The 14,850-nt window shown below is 35.7% G+C and overlaps 1 pseudogene; it reads left to right on the top strand.

Moving 5' to 3' along the window:
- Positions 1 to 457: 457 nt before the first annotated feature.
- Positions 458 to 9,165, top strand: LOC115955957 (annotated as a pseudogene).
- The last annotated feature ends 5,685 nt before the right edge of the window (positions 9,166 to 14,850 follow it).

Below are 14,850 nucleotides of genomic sequence, written 5' to 3'. Positions count from 1 at the left end.
TTTACATTACAAATCTTAAATTGGACACTAAATTTCTAACTAGTATTCAAGTTATTAATGACTTCTTCCTATCAAAAAAAAAAAAAAAAAAAAAAAAAAAAAAAAAAAAAAAAAAAAAAAAGAAAGAAAGAAAGAAAGAAAGAAAGAAAAGTTATTAATGACTCCTATTAAAACCCCAAAAAAAAGTATTCAAATCTAAAACAAATTAAAAAACTTTTGGTTACTGAGAATAAATTTTAGCCCCACTAGTCAGCACTGACTTGTCTTCTTACCCTGAGAAAGAAATTGGCCTACCTTTTTTTTGGAACGAAAGCAATTGGCGTAATGGTTACTATTTTGTAATGACTAAAAAAAAAAAAAATTCATTGCTTGTTTTGTTGACTATATATGCGAAGTTGGATTTCTTAATTCTTCACGGAAGATAAACAGAGACTGAGATCTTTTCTCTTCTTCAAGGATGACACCTATCTTCCTTTTTTCTCTCCTCTCAGCCATTTTCACAGTAGGGCAATCCATTGTGAAGCCAGGCTCTATTTTAACACCTACCACTAACTCTTCATGGCCATCACCTTCTGGTCTATATGCCTTTGGATTCTACAAGCAAGGCAATGGCTTTGCTGTAGGAGTTTTTCTTGCTAGGATTTCTCGAAAGACTGTAGTTTGGACAGCCAATCGAGACAATCCTCCAGTTTCTGCTGAAGCCACATTGAGTTTCACAAGTGATGGACGATTGGTTCTGCAATCAGCACAAGGAGCAGAGACAAGCGTGGCAAATTTTAGTTCTGCAAGTTCAGCTTCCATGCTTGATACAGGCAACTTTGTTGTCTATAATTCAACCAACAGTACAATATGGGAGAGTTTCCAAAATCCAACAGACACTCTTTTACCAACTCAGCGTCTCTTTTATGATGATGTGTTGGATTCTAGTGTGTCAGAGTCTAACCAATCAACGGGTAGATTTCGTGCCATTATGCAACAAGATGGATATCTAGCGCTTTACCCACTTGGAACCCCATACTCTATTGAATATGGTTATTGGTCAATGGGTATAAATGCACCACCACTTAATGCCACTCTAAACCTTGATGATGATGGTCATCTTTACTTGGCCAATGGCAGTGGCATAGTGACTATATCTGAAGCAGGAAACTCTACCAAAGGTTCAATTTACCGTTTGAGAATGGATGATGATGGATTCTTGCGGCTATACTCATACGATCTGGATCAGAATGGTAATTGGTCAATTATATGGTCACCTGCCATTGACAAGTGTGAACCGAAGGGTTTATGTGGCCTCAATGCATTCTGTGAAGATGATGGTAAAGATTTTCATTGCACATGTCTTCCCGGATTTGCATTTATTGATGAGAGCAAAAGGTCTTTGGGCTGTGAAAGGAATTTCACCACGGAAAGTTGCAAAGAAGGCATAAATACCATGAAAGAAGTGCCTAATACCATGTGGGAAAATGTTACTTATTCTCTTCCACTATTATTACCAACCAAAGAGGAGTGCAGAAATGCATGTTTGCAGGACTGTAACTGTGAAGCTGCGCTCTTCAAAGACGGGGCATGCAGCAAACAAAGGCCTCCTTTGAGATTTGGGAGAAGACAACAAACTGACTCAAACATAGCCCTCATTAAGTTGCATACATCTACACCCTCTACAGATAAAATTGTGCCAAAAGAAAGGAAGAAAGAAGTACGTGTGGACATCCTAATTATTAGTATTTCATTAGTTGGTTTTGCATTCATTGTGTTGGCCATTTCTGGAATTGCTATTTACAGATCCCGTCTTTGTGGTAAACCAAAAGGTGCCTCTTGATATTTCATAACAATTTGTATCTTTTGTTTTTCCATAACTGTTTGTGTCTATTGTCATTCCATAACGTTTTTGTTTTTTAGTCTTCCACATTCTAGAATTTTCTGTTATGAAACAAAGAGTCATGACAATAATGACAGCACTTGTAACTTCACCCTTTAAAAGGGGATGGATGTATGATGTGAAAGTGTGTGAGAGAAAAAGTTGTAGTGAGCTCTCATGTAGTAGCCTAATTTATTTGTTTGTGAGTTTAAAGTACTCTAATAAAATTTTCATTTCTCTCTTTCTTGTGAGTATTTTGTTGAATTTTAAGTCAAGGCTTTATAAAGCCAACAAAGTGGTATCAGAGCCAGGTTCTTAGAGCCTAGAGTCTTTGTCTACACCATTAGTGAAGATGTCTTCTAATATGGTGCAACCACAAATTCCTAAATTGACGAAAGAAAATTATGAGAGTTGGCAGATTAAAATGAAAGCGTTATTTGGATCACAAGAGCTATGGGAGCTCGTCACTAATGGGTATGTAGAACCCACAAGTGAGCAAGAAGACACCTACAACGCAGAGCAAAAAAATTTGCTCAAGGATCAGAGGAAGAAAGATAAGAACGTACTGTTTCTACTCTATCAAGGGGTGGATGAGTCAACTTTTGAGAAAATTGCCAATGCAGAATCAAGTAAAGAAGCATGGTAGATTCTTGGCATTTTTTTTTCAAGGGTGTCGATCATGTGAAAAGAATTCGTTTGCAAACTCTTCGTGCCGAGTTTGAAGTTGCTCACATGAAAGATGGTGAAACTATTTCTGATTATTTTTCACAATTACTTGTAATTGTTAATCGTTTGAAAATTAATGGAGAGAGTATTGAAGATGTTCATGTGGTGGAGAAAATATTAAGATCTCTTGCAAATAAATTTGAGCATGTCGTGGTGGTTATTGAAGAGTCCAAAGATTTGGAGATTCTCTCAATTGATGAATTAATGGGATCTCTTTAAGTGCATGAGTAGCGTATGGAAAAGAATTCCAGCTCTGTTGTCATTATTGAGCAAGCATTAGAGTCAAAATTGACTCTAAGAGAGGAGAAGCCTAATGGCTTCCGTGGAGCATATACCATTAGCAACCATGGCAAGGGTCGTGGAAGAAGAACATTCAGAGGCAGATCTACTTGCGGACGTGGAGGTAATAGAAATGTCTAATGTTTCAATTGAAACAAATTTGGACATTATGCATCAGACTACTGGTACAATAAATCTGAGGAGCACAATGAACAATCTAATCTTGTTGATGCATCAAATGTTGAAAAAGAAGAATGTACACTTCTTTTTGCAAAAGAGGAGGCAAATAATTTGCAAGAAGTGTAGTATTTTGATTCTCGAGCTAGCAACCACATGAGTGGAAAAAAGGAGCTTTTTGTTGAGCTTGTTGAAGGTGTTCAAGGGGATGTCTATTTGGGAGACTCATCCAAATTGCCAATAAAAGGTAAAGGAAAAATTAGAATATGTCAAAAGATGGTGTTTTGCAATTTATCTCCAATGTGTACTATGTGCCCAATATGAAAAACAATATTCTTAGTATTGGGCAACTCCTAGAAAATGGGTATATTATACATATGGAGAAACTCTCTCTTGTTTTGAAGGATGCTGAAGGAAGGCTTGTTGCAAAAGTTCAAATGGGTCGCAATCGTATGTTTCCACTCCATCTTAACTCAACAATGGAGAAATGTTTCCATGGGCTTGTAAAAAATGAGTCATAGCAATGGCATCTTTGCCTTGAGCATCTCAATTTAGTGGGCTTCAAACTATTATTCACATCAAGCATGGTGCATGGATTGCCTAGTATTGAAAAGCTAGAAATAGCAAGCAACAAAGAAGTCCTTTTCCAAGTGGGAGATCATGGAGAGCACCTAAGCCATTAGAGCTGGTGCACACGGATATTTGCGGTCCATTTGATCCAATTTCTATTGGAGCTTTCACTATATTCAAAAGTTTCAAGGCACATGTTGAAGTAGAAGGTGGTTGTAAGATCAAAATACTTAGATCTGACTGAGGTGGTGAGTACACCTCAAATGAATTTCAAGATTATTGTAGGAAAAATTGGCATCAAGCAACAGTTTACAACTGCATACACACCACAGCAAAATGGCATTGCAGAGAGGAAAAATCGTACAATCCTTGATATGACAAGGATCATGCTTAAAGAAAAATGTTTGTCAAAGAATTTCTGGCCAGAAGTAGTAGCATGTTCAACCTATTTACTCAATTGATGCCCTTCAAAAAGTGTCGAGAATATGACACCACAAGAGGCGTGGAGTGGCTACAAACCAAGTGTGTCACACTTAAGAATTTTTGGGTGTATTGCATATGCTCAAGTGCTTGAGACTAAGAGAAGAAGTTGGATGATTGTGGGGAGAAATGCATCTTCATTGGGTATAGTGAGGAGTCGAAAGCTTACAAACTCTACAATCCACTTACCAACAAAGTAGTGGTGAGTAGAGATGTCAATTTTAGTGAAGAAGAGTCATGGGGATGGAATGATGACCTCACAAGTAAAGAGAAGCCACTTGATTTAGAAGGGCAAGAAGAAGATGTGAATTATGAAGGTTCAGAGAGACCTTCCTCAACACCCCACCACTATGCATCATCAACAGGCACTTCATCAATCTGAAGCCCAGGTAGCATTTTTCCATCTCTAACATCAATCAAAATGAGAGGCCTAGAAGATATCTATGCACAAACTAAAGAGACAAATCTCTTTTGTTTGTATGTGGACCATGAGCCTTTTAGTTTCAAAAAAGCTGTGAAAGAGAATTGTTGGAGAAATGCCATGCAAGAAGAAATTTATGCCATTGAGAAAAACAACACATGGGAATTGACTACATTTCCTCCAGGTCAAAGAACCATTGGTGTGAAATGAGTGTATAAGATTAAGCACATAGCTGATGGGAGAATTAAGCACTATAAGGCAAGACTTGTAGCTAAAGGTTACAAGCAAAAGTATGGGGTAGACTATGAAGAAGTCTTTGCTCCAGTAGCAAGACTTGACATGGTGAGGATGTTGATTTCTCTTGCAGCGCATTATAGTTGGAAAATATACCAACTAGATGTCAAATTGGCATTCTTAAATGGCATACTTGAAGAAGAGGGGTATGTAGAGCAGCCTGAAGGTTTTGTGGTTGAAGGAGAAGAAGACAAGGTGTATCGTTTGAAGAAAGCTTTATATGTTTTAAAGCAAGCTCCTTGAGCTTGGAATTCTCGTATTGACAACTATTTTCAAGGAAGTGGTTTTGTCAAGTGTCCTTATAAGCATGTAGTCTTCATCAAGAAGAATGCCTATGGTGAAATTCTTATAGCTTGCCTTTATGTTGATGATTTGTTATTCACAGGCAACAGTCAGCAAATGTTCCATGAGTTTAAACAAGCTATGATTAAGGAGTTCGAGATGACCAACTTTGGACTTATGTCATTTTTCCTTGGGATTGAGGTACGACAGCAACTAGATGACATTTTCGTATGTCAGAAAAAATATGCAAAGGAATTGCTTGACAAATTTAATATGAAAAATTGCAATGCTGTCAATACACCTATTGTAGTGGATCTAAAATTGAAAAGAGAAGGAGAAGGGAAAATTATAGATCCAACTCTATTTAGGAGTTTGCTTGGAAGTTTAAGGTACCTCTCAATCATAAGGCTAGACATTTGTACGTTTTTAGACCCCTGTAAAACTAGATTGTTTAACCTAATTAATTAACCAAGTGAATACATAGGTTCATTATTCAGATCTAGGTTAAAACAATAACAATCATATCATTTAAAGCAGCGGAAATATAAAGAACACACGATATGATAACCCAGGAAAACCAAACTGGTAAAAAACCTGGGGAGGATTTAACTTAGCTATCCTCAAGGTAAACTGAATCCACTTTGAAATAATCGAAGTTTATACAATAGCGACTTAGACCACTAACATCCTATTGCTACCTCATGTAAAAAACTTACTACCACAACCACGTGACAGCTCCGAGACCACAGACTCCTTTTTTCTTGGATTCCCAGCAAGTACAAGCACTCCCGCTTGCGTATCTTTAAGCTTTTATTGCAGCAACTGAATGATTATCAGGCTCTCAATAAAATATCATTCTTGATAATCCTAAGCATGTGTGAAGGCAACCACCTCTTAGATCTTACAAGAGATTCACACACAGCAAATAGAGCAACCTAAAAAACGTGGCTAGGGTTTCCCTTTTATACCTAGGGCAAAACATAAAACCCTACACGTCATATGGGCTTAGGGCTGAGTTGGAAATTCTGCAGAAAAAACATTCTGCCCGACTTTCGATCGGTCGAGTCTAATTCTAGATCGATTGAGCCAGACCGAATTGCATAATGAATTTTGCAGCAGCTCGATTCCAACTTTACATAAAACACATACTTTGAGTAAGTCTAAAACAAGACTAAAAACCAATTTTGATCATGGTTTGCCAACAATACAAATTAGAGTTCTAATACATTAGTTCCTCAGTACTTAGAACCTAACAACATTGTTTATAGTGTTGGTCTTTTGAGCAGATATATGGAGAAACCAAAGAATCTCACTGGCTTGCAGCAAAGAGGATCCTAAGATATATAAAAGGTACCATGGATTTCAGTCTTTTATATTCATATAATAATGATGCCGCATTATATGGATATTCAGATAAGGATTAGGGAGGTGATCAAGATGAAAGGAAAAGCACTACTGGATATGTTTTCTATCTTGGATCAATAGCTTTCACTTGGATGTCCAAAAAGTAGAGTATTGTAGCTTTGTCAACATGTGAAGCTGAATATGTGGCAGCATCCAGTTCGTGAAGCAATATGGTTGAAGAATTTATTAAAAGAATTTGATCATCCACAAGAAGAATCCATAATTATTTATGTGGATAACAAATTAGCCATAGAACTTTCTAAAAATCTAGTTCAACATGGAAGTAGCAAACATATTGACATGAAGTATTATTTCTTGAGAGATTATGTGAAACAAAAAGTTGTGAAGCTCCAATATTGCAATACAGAATAGCAAGTAGCAGAATTTTTTACCAAAGCCTTACCAATTGATAGATTAAGAAGATTGAGGACAATGCTTGATGTGAAGATGCTTTTGGTTTAAGGGGGAGTGTTGGAAGTGGTAAACCAAAAGGTGCCTCTTGATATTTCATAACTGTTTGTGTCTTTTGTTTTTCCATAACTGTTTGTGTCTATTGTCATTCCATAACATTTGTGTCTATAAGTCTTCCACATTCTAGAATTTTCTGTTATGAAACAAAGAGTTATGACAATAATGACAGTTTTTGTAACTTCACCCTATAAAAAGGGATGGATGTATGATGTGAAAGAAAAAGTTGTAGTGAGCTCTCAAGATAGTAGCCCAATATCTTTGTTTGTGAGTTTGAAGTACTCTAATAAAATTTTCATTCATCTTTTTCTTGTGAGTTCTTTGTTGAATTTTATGTCAAGGCTTTATCCAACAGTTTTTGCATATGAAAATATATCTAATAAGGGAAAAATTGTCTTAAGCGATGAGGATTGGTCCACAATCATTTACTTATGTAGAACTTGAAAAAATCACTAACAGTTTCAAGGAAGAACTTGGTAGAGGATCATTTAGCATATTTTATAAGGGGACAATAGGCAAGGACCAGAAGATTATAGCTATGAAAATACTAGAGAAATTATTATTTGATCGAGAAAGAGAGTTTCAGGTTGAGATAAAAGTTATTGGGAAGACACATCATAAAAATTTAATTTGTCTTCTCAGGTATTGCCACGATGGACCGAATAGGCTTTCAGTATATAAGTACATATGCAATGGGTCACTTGCAGATATACTCTTCACATCTGAAAAAAAATACTTTCTTGAAATGAAAGAATGGGAATTACTTGCAACATTGCAAGAGGAATTCTTTATCTCCATGAAGAGTGTATGTCACAAATCATTCACAATTTCAATCGGTGTTGAATGCAATTTTTGCACCGAATCGAAAATTTCGGTTTGAATCTTTGAGTAATGAAACCGATTTGTAAGGAAGGGATGCCGAATTGACCGATTGCATTCTGTTTTGGTTCCATTCGGTCGGGTTTCAATGTTTGGGATGTGAGAAACAAAAGCAATTAATTTTTTTTTTTCATCAAACAGAGATATAATTGAAACACAATTGTAGTATAACTAACAAGAAAAGCAAAACCAACACAGACCCTGATTTCAACACAAAATACAGAGCAACACAGTTAAAAAACATAAAACACAAACTAAAATTAAGCCACCATCTCCAACAAAAGGTAGCAGCTACAAAGTTTCTTTAAAACAAAATCAAGAAGACATACCCATAGCAAGCAACCAATTTGAGAGAATCGATGCTGGAAGAAACAAAATCAAGAAGACATACCTATAGGAAGAAACCAAGAGAGAGAATCAGTGTTGGAAAAAATGAGAGAAATAAGATCAGTGGATATCAAAAAAAGAAAAAGATGCAAGGTATGTGTTTGTGAGAGGGAGAGAAAATTGAGGAAGGGCGGCTGGAATGAGAGGCGGTTGGAATGACTATTAGGGTTATAGTTTATAAGATGCTAGGGTTTAAAAAAAATTTAAAAACTCAAAAAGGGTAGCGTGAAGGCTCGAACTTGAGATTAAAAGGCTGAAACACGCGTGTCATTCCACTAAGCTACTCACTCTATTATGTTTTAAACTTACATAAATATATATATATATGTGTGTGTGTGTGTGTGTTCTGTCGGATTCGGGGTGAAAAAATCTAGCATCGAAACCGAAACCAAAATATTTCTGTTTTAAGAAATTTAAACTGAAACCGAACCGAACTGAAAAATTGGACTCAGTTCGATCAGTTTCTGCCGGTTTTTTCGGTTTATCGATTTTTTGCACACCCCTATCTTAGAACATACTAATGGATGAGAATAGGTGTGCAAAAATCTCAGATTTTGAACTGGCAAAGTTCTTAAAGCTAGACCAAAGCAAAACCTTCACTGACTTCAGAGTTACAAGGGGATATGTTGCACCAGAATGGCATTGTCGAAACTTTACTTTGACATTCAAAATAGATGTCTACGGCTTTGGAATAGTCCTATTGGAGATTATATGTTGCCGAAAGAGTGTGGATAGTAATCTTCTTGAGGAAGAGGCTATTCTTAAAGAATGGGCTTATAGATGCTTTGAGTGTGGTGAGTTAGGTAAACTTGTCAAAGATAAAGGGGTCGAAATGAGACAATTGGAGAAAATGATTAAAGTAACACTTTGGTGCATTCTAGATGAGCCATCATTTCGTCCTCTAATGAAGAGAGTTGTACTAATGTTTGGAACTTAATTAGTATGATTTAGGTTTTGAGAAGAAAGAGTAATGGTTTGGAAAATTGAGCAAAGTAAAAGCCTTATATTTGGTATGAATGTAGTCAAGTTTCATGTGCACTTCACTTTCATAGTACATTGTATGTGTGTTATCAAATGTTGCATTTTCCACTTTTTTTTTTGGTTACTTTTTGTTTAATTGTGTTCTCTCTTGTAATTTATTTGTACTTCCCCTAACCGAAGAAATGGTTAGTGCCATATGTTATGCAAGCAGTAATGTTTCTTATTTATTTATAAATATTTGTAAGCACTAAGAAAAATAAAATAAACTCAAAACACTTGAAGTGTTTATGACTACTTCTATTGGCCATCTTATAAATATAGTTAGTTTTGAAGTTTATAATAAAACATAAATGATTTTTTTTTTTTTTTTTTTTTTTTTTTAATTCTGTTTTGAGTTATCTTGTATGTTGGATTGGTATCTGGAAGGACTCAATTTGTAACGACCCCAAAATGGTATTGGGTTCGCACGTTAAGGGCCCAAACAATATAATTTGTAGAGCGTGGGCTGAAGGCTAGGCCTTGGTCACCGGACAGTGGTTAGTCATGGTACTCATATAGAGGTGAACCATGTTTGCTCAAGAAGCCTTTCTCCTCATTATGGCCTGGGAGGCTCTGGTTCTTAGCCTTTTTTTCCCAGCCTCCTTTCTGGATTGCTTACTTCTCTTTTTATACTAGCCTTTACCCTTCCTCCAACGTCCATATGTGGGTTCAGTTTTCTAGGGTTGATACTTGTCCCATCAGCCCATATCCAAAGTGGTTGGGGGTGGTTGTAAAAGCTGAAAAACATTGCTCTGTCTAGCGCAGAGTATTTAATTACAGTAATGACAGCCTTTCCTTTGTCCTTTGTCGCCATATTGTCTAGAGGTCCTTTCTCTATCAATGTGGAGGTGATTAGCTTTTCCTTAAACTGTTCCTATACCGTACTTGCCCTTTCTTTCAGGAGCGCGTTGGGATGCCGAGGATAGAATCATCCTCGGCTATATCTCTAGGCCATTTGGACTTTCACTGTATGTCCTCGGCAATATCCCTCCTCGGCTTGGGCCTTGGACCCTAAAGCAAAGTGGGCTGGGGTCACAAGTTCTCTGGCCCCACAGTATCCATTAACTAAGTATTAGAATTATGATTAAATTTACAATAAGATGATCTTAATTTCCAATAATCAACTTTGAGTTAACAACAACAATATCAAAATTTCTAGGAATCAAATACAAATTCACTTGAAATCTTCACTTTATATGTGGTTACGTTGCAGCATTGTAAGAAAATAAATTAAAATTAATACTTACCTTGGCAAAATCAATTGTAACATCCTTCAATTTTGACATGACAAAATTTTCCCATTTATTGGTTGTGCACATAAAAAATTAAAATTTTAAAAAAAAATTAAAATTTTATGAGAGATTTAAGAAGTTCAACCACTTTTTCTTCCCTTTCCACTCATAGCTTGAACAAGGTTCACCTTAGTTGAGCTCTATCACTACTTTTTTTGAGTTTTATTAATCAACTCAAGCCTTGTATGTTGAATTATTATTTATTTATTTAGAGTTATTTTAGGATCACAACTAATTTCACACTCATTTTTACAAGTATTTGTGATTGACTATTTGTTATTTTTACATAGAACCCGTCTATATTTACGGTCGGCCACATCAAATAATTATGAAAATAAATATAGAATTGGTTTTGGTCCTAGAATTTTTCATTTACTTTAAGTTAAATTAGAAATTAGAAGTACCAATATTACAATCACGGTTACAATACAGACAAGAATTATCAAAAGATTAAAACATACAAAACCAAAAGAGGGGGGGGGGGGGGGGGTACGGGGACAACAAAAGAATATCTCTATTAGGAGACTTAATTCAACCCACATATGAGTAATGCTAAATTTTAAATTATATACTCAATGACACTTTTGATCCTTAATTTTTGGGTGCTTTCATTTGGTTCCACATGTTTAAAGCATTTCATTTTTGTCCCTTATGTTTGAGGCCATTTTAAAAATAATTTTTTCGTCCATTTTCTTAAATTTTACATGTAAGCTTGAAAATGACCTCTTATACATATATATATATATATATATATATGATAAATGTTATGTCCACAACAATTTAGTGGTGAATTTAAATTAAAATTAGTAATAACTTACTACTTAGAATTTGTTGTGAAAATGTTATAAACGTAGCACTTTCTATATATATATATATATATATATATATAATTTTCACATTGGATAATTTTTGTCTATTTTTATTTTAAAAACTATCCTCCACAATCCAACCTCTGTTGTCAGTTCCTCACTCTATGTTGTCACCATCAAAGTCTAAAAACCATTCCAGCCCTGATATCACTAGCTAATTGGCCAATGAAAAAAAAAAAAAAAAAACACGCAATTGTGGGGAGGTGATTAGTCTCAAAGAGCTAATCCCCCCTCCCCCGTAAAAAAGTCATCAGAACCAGGGACCTTGGTAGTATTGTATAAGGGCAAGCTTGGGAGTCGCTATTTTAAGGACAGGACGTGTTGATCATTGAACTTCTTGCTCATTGGAAGAGTCTTTTCATGGAGGTATACCATCAAAATAGTAGGTCATTGTTATTTTAATTCTTGCCAACAAGCATTTGACACAATTCAGAAAGAAATGATGACTTAAAAAACATGTACAGAATGTGTTTTGAAAACGTGCATGTGTGTGCACACACACACGAGGAAAAAACTAATTTAAAATAGAAATAAAAAAGTAATTTTCCTTAAGAATAGTCTCTTATTTTTTTGATTTTTTTCTTAATTTTTTTATTAAAAAAATTTATTTTTTCCCTAAAGGAATTTAGCCACTTAAGATACCAAATAACTAGAATACGATTTTAAAAAAATGTTTTATGTTAAAAAGATTTCATATTTAGATCATAGGGTTACAAGTTTTAGATTAACTTACTATTTTTTTTTTTTTGGAAGAGTTTGAACTTTGAACTAATCAAATTTTTAAGAAGATAAAATTTACATTTTATCATTAAAAAATTGATTTAAAGAAGTTTGGGAAGGAGATGTTGGTGTCGTTGGGCCAGGAGGGCCAACTTTGGTCCATTACACTAAATTTTTTTTTGATTTTAAGAATTTAGAAGGGGAGGGGAGGTGTGGGCCTGTCCCTGTTTGCACATGATTCTTAGATTTTCTAACATATAGGCATAAAATTGAGTCATATAAGATTATGAGAGAAACCTAGAAGGAGTTTGATTTTCCAGCATCAATATATCTCATGCATCATATCAAATAGGTATTTACATGAGTTCCATATAAAATGTCATGTATATTTCATGCATCAATTTCAAATAACTCAATTGTAGTTATCTTCACTACTAAGAATAATAATAGCAAAAGCTTTAAGTAATCATGTCGTTATAAAGTACCTCAATGTTAGAGAAAATTTTAAAAACACAAACTATCCATTTAGCATCTAAGTACTGAGCTAATGATTTCAAATCCCACTGCTAAAATTTTGTTGGCCAAGCATTGTAGAAGTCATTTAGACATGACTTGTTAGCACCTTTGGTGTTTAATTTCTCTCTTGTCATTCTATTTTCTAGACATGTATTTGATTATCTTTAGAGAAGAAAAGAAATTATGTTTATTTTGTGCACATAAGATACATGCGCGCATAGATTTTGTTTTATCCATTGGGATATATTAAAGAGAACCCCAAAGGGCCAAATGGCTAATTGATAATCTATTTATAAGAATTAATAGCTCATGAAGTGCTAATTTAGAGTTTGTATCATGTGGCGAACATTTCTTTTGTGAAAATTCACATCAAATAACTATTAATAACAAATTCTTTAATAGAAGGAGTTTATAAAAGAAAAAACATTAAAACAAAGAGATGGTCCCTAGCTTAGTGAAGAAACAGATAAGTTTCACAGAGATGATCACACAGAATCGAAGAAAGAAAAGGTTATGAGAAAGAGAAAGAAAATGAAAGAAAACGAAGAGAAAAACAGAGAGAGAATTGAGAAGCTCAGTGAGGAGAAAATAGAATAGTTATTCTCTCAATGAATGAAAAATATAATACATCCCACACTATATAAAGGAATTACATGAATAAATAGAATCCAGAGACTTCTAGATCCGTCTAACAACTCTAACTAACTCTAACAGAATTTCCCGCCACTGCTGGAGCTTGAATGACTGAAGCTTGAACCACTCGTGTCATAACAGAAACACACGTGCCATAACTAACTCTTCTCATACTGAAAACGACACAGTTTTAAGTAAGTAATCTGCACGTGTGTGAGTCCAACACGTGCTGATCATCTTCCTTCTTGAACTGTAAGTGATGCTCTGTTTTACTATCTTTATCATCCCCCCTCAAACGAATGGGGGAGGAACAAGACATGAGTTTGGCACGAAAGAGAAGAAACGAGGGTCCAGGCAAAGGTTTAGTAAAGATGTCTGCAAGATTATCCTTTCCAGAAACAAAGGAAATAGCCAAATCTTTGCGAAGAACACGTTCTCTGACAAAGTGATAATCTACTTCAACATGCTTTGTACGAGCATGAAAAACGGGATTCGAAGCAAGAGCAATGGCAGACACATTGTCACACCATAAAACTGGGATATGATGAAGGAAAAGAAGAAGGTCACGAAACAATTGTCTAAGCCAGGAGAGCTCAGCAGCAGTAGTGGCAAGTGCACGATACTCTGCTTCTGTGGAAGATCTGGAAACAGTGGTCTATTTCTTGGATGACCAAGAAATAGGATTGGATCCCAAAAACACCATAAAACCAGTGGTGGACTTCCTATCAAAGGGATCCCCTGCCCAATCAGCATCTGTGAAGGCAGCTAAGGTAAGGGGACCTCGAGAAAAATAAATTCCATGAGAGAGAGTACCCCGTACATATCTGAGAACTCTCTTAGCAGCTTCTAGATGAGTTGTTGTAGGGGATTGCATAAATTGGCACAATTGATGAACACTAAAGGCCAAGTCTGGTCTAGTAAATGTGAGATACTGAAGAGCCCCAACCATGCTCCTATAAGTAGAGGGATCAGATAGGCGTAGACCAGAGTCTGGAGTAAGTCTAGTGGCAGAACAACATGGTGTCTTTGTTGGCTTAGAATTATGCATATTGAAACGGTGAAGAATCTCAGAGGCATACTTAGTCTGTGATAAGGTAAGGCCATACTTTGTGGGTGTAATTTGAATACCCAGAAAGTAATTGAGGGGACCAAGATCCTTGAGATCAAAAGTAGTACTGAGAGCTGAGATGAGAGAGGCAATCTGTGTAGATGCATTACCAGTGATGATAATGTCATCAACATATAGCAACAAGTAGAGAACAGTAGAGCCTGAGTGATAAACAAAGAGAGAGGAATCTGCTAAAGAAGCCACAAAGCCAAGATGAAGCAATTGTGAGGTGAATCTCTCAAACCATGCCCTTGGAGCCTGCTTTAACCCATAAAGGGACTTAAGTAGCTTGCAGACAAAGTGAGGTTTAGAGGGATCAACATAACCCTGTGGCTGCTGCATATACACATCCTCCTTGAGATAGCCATGAAGAAAGGCATTGGAGACATCCAATTGCCTAATAGACCAGTTAAGACTGACTGCAATGCTCAAAACCAACCTTACTGTAGCAGGTTTAATAACTG

This window comes from Quercus lobata, chromosome 1, assembly GCF_001633185.2.
Source record: "Quercus lobata isolate SW786 chromosome 1, ValleyOak3.0 Primary Assembly, whole genome shotgun sequence".
Classification (NCBI taxonomy): domain Eukaryota; kingdom Viridiplantae; phylum Streptophyta; class Magnoliopsida; order Fagales; family Fagaceae; genus Quercus; species Quercus lobata.
This window is presented reverse-complemented; position numbering and strand designations above follow the sequence as displayed.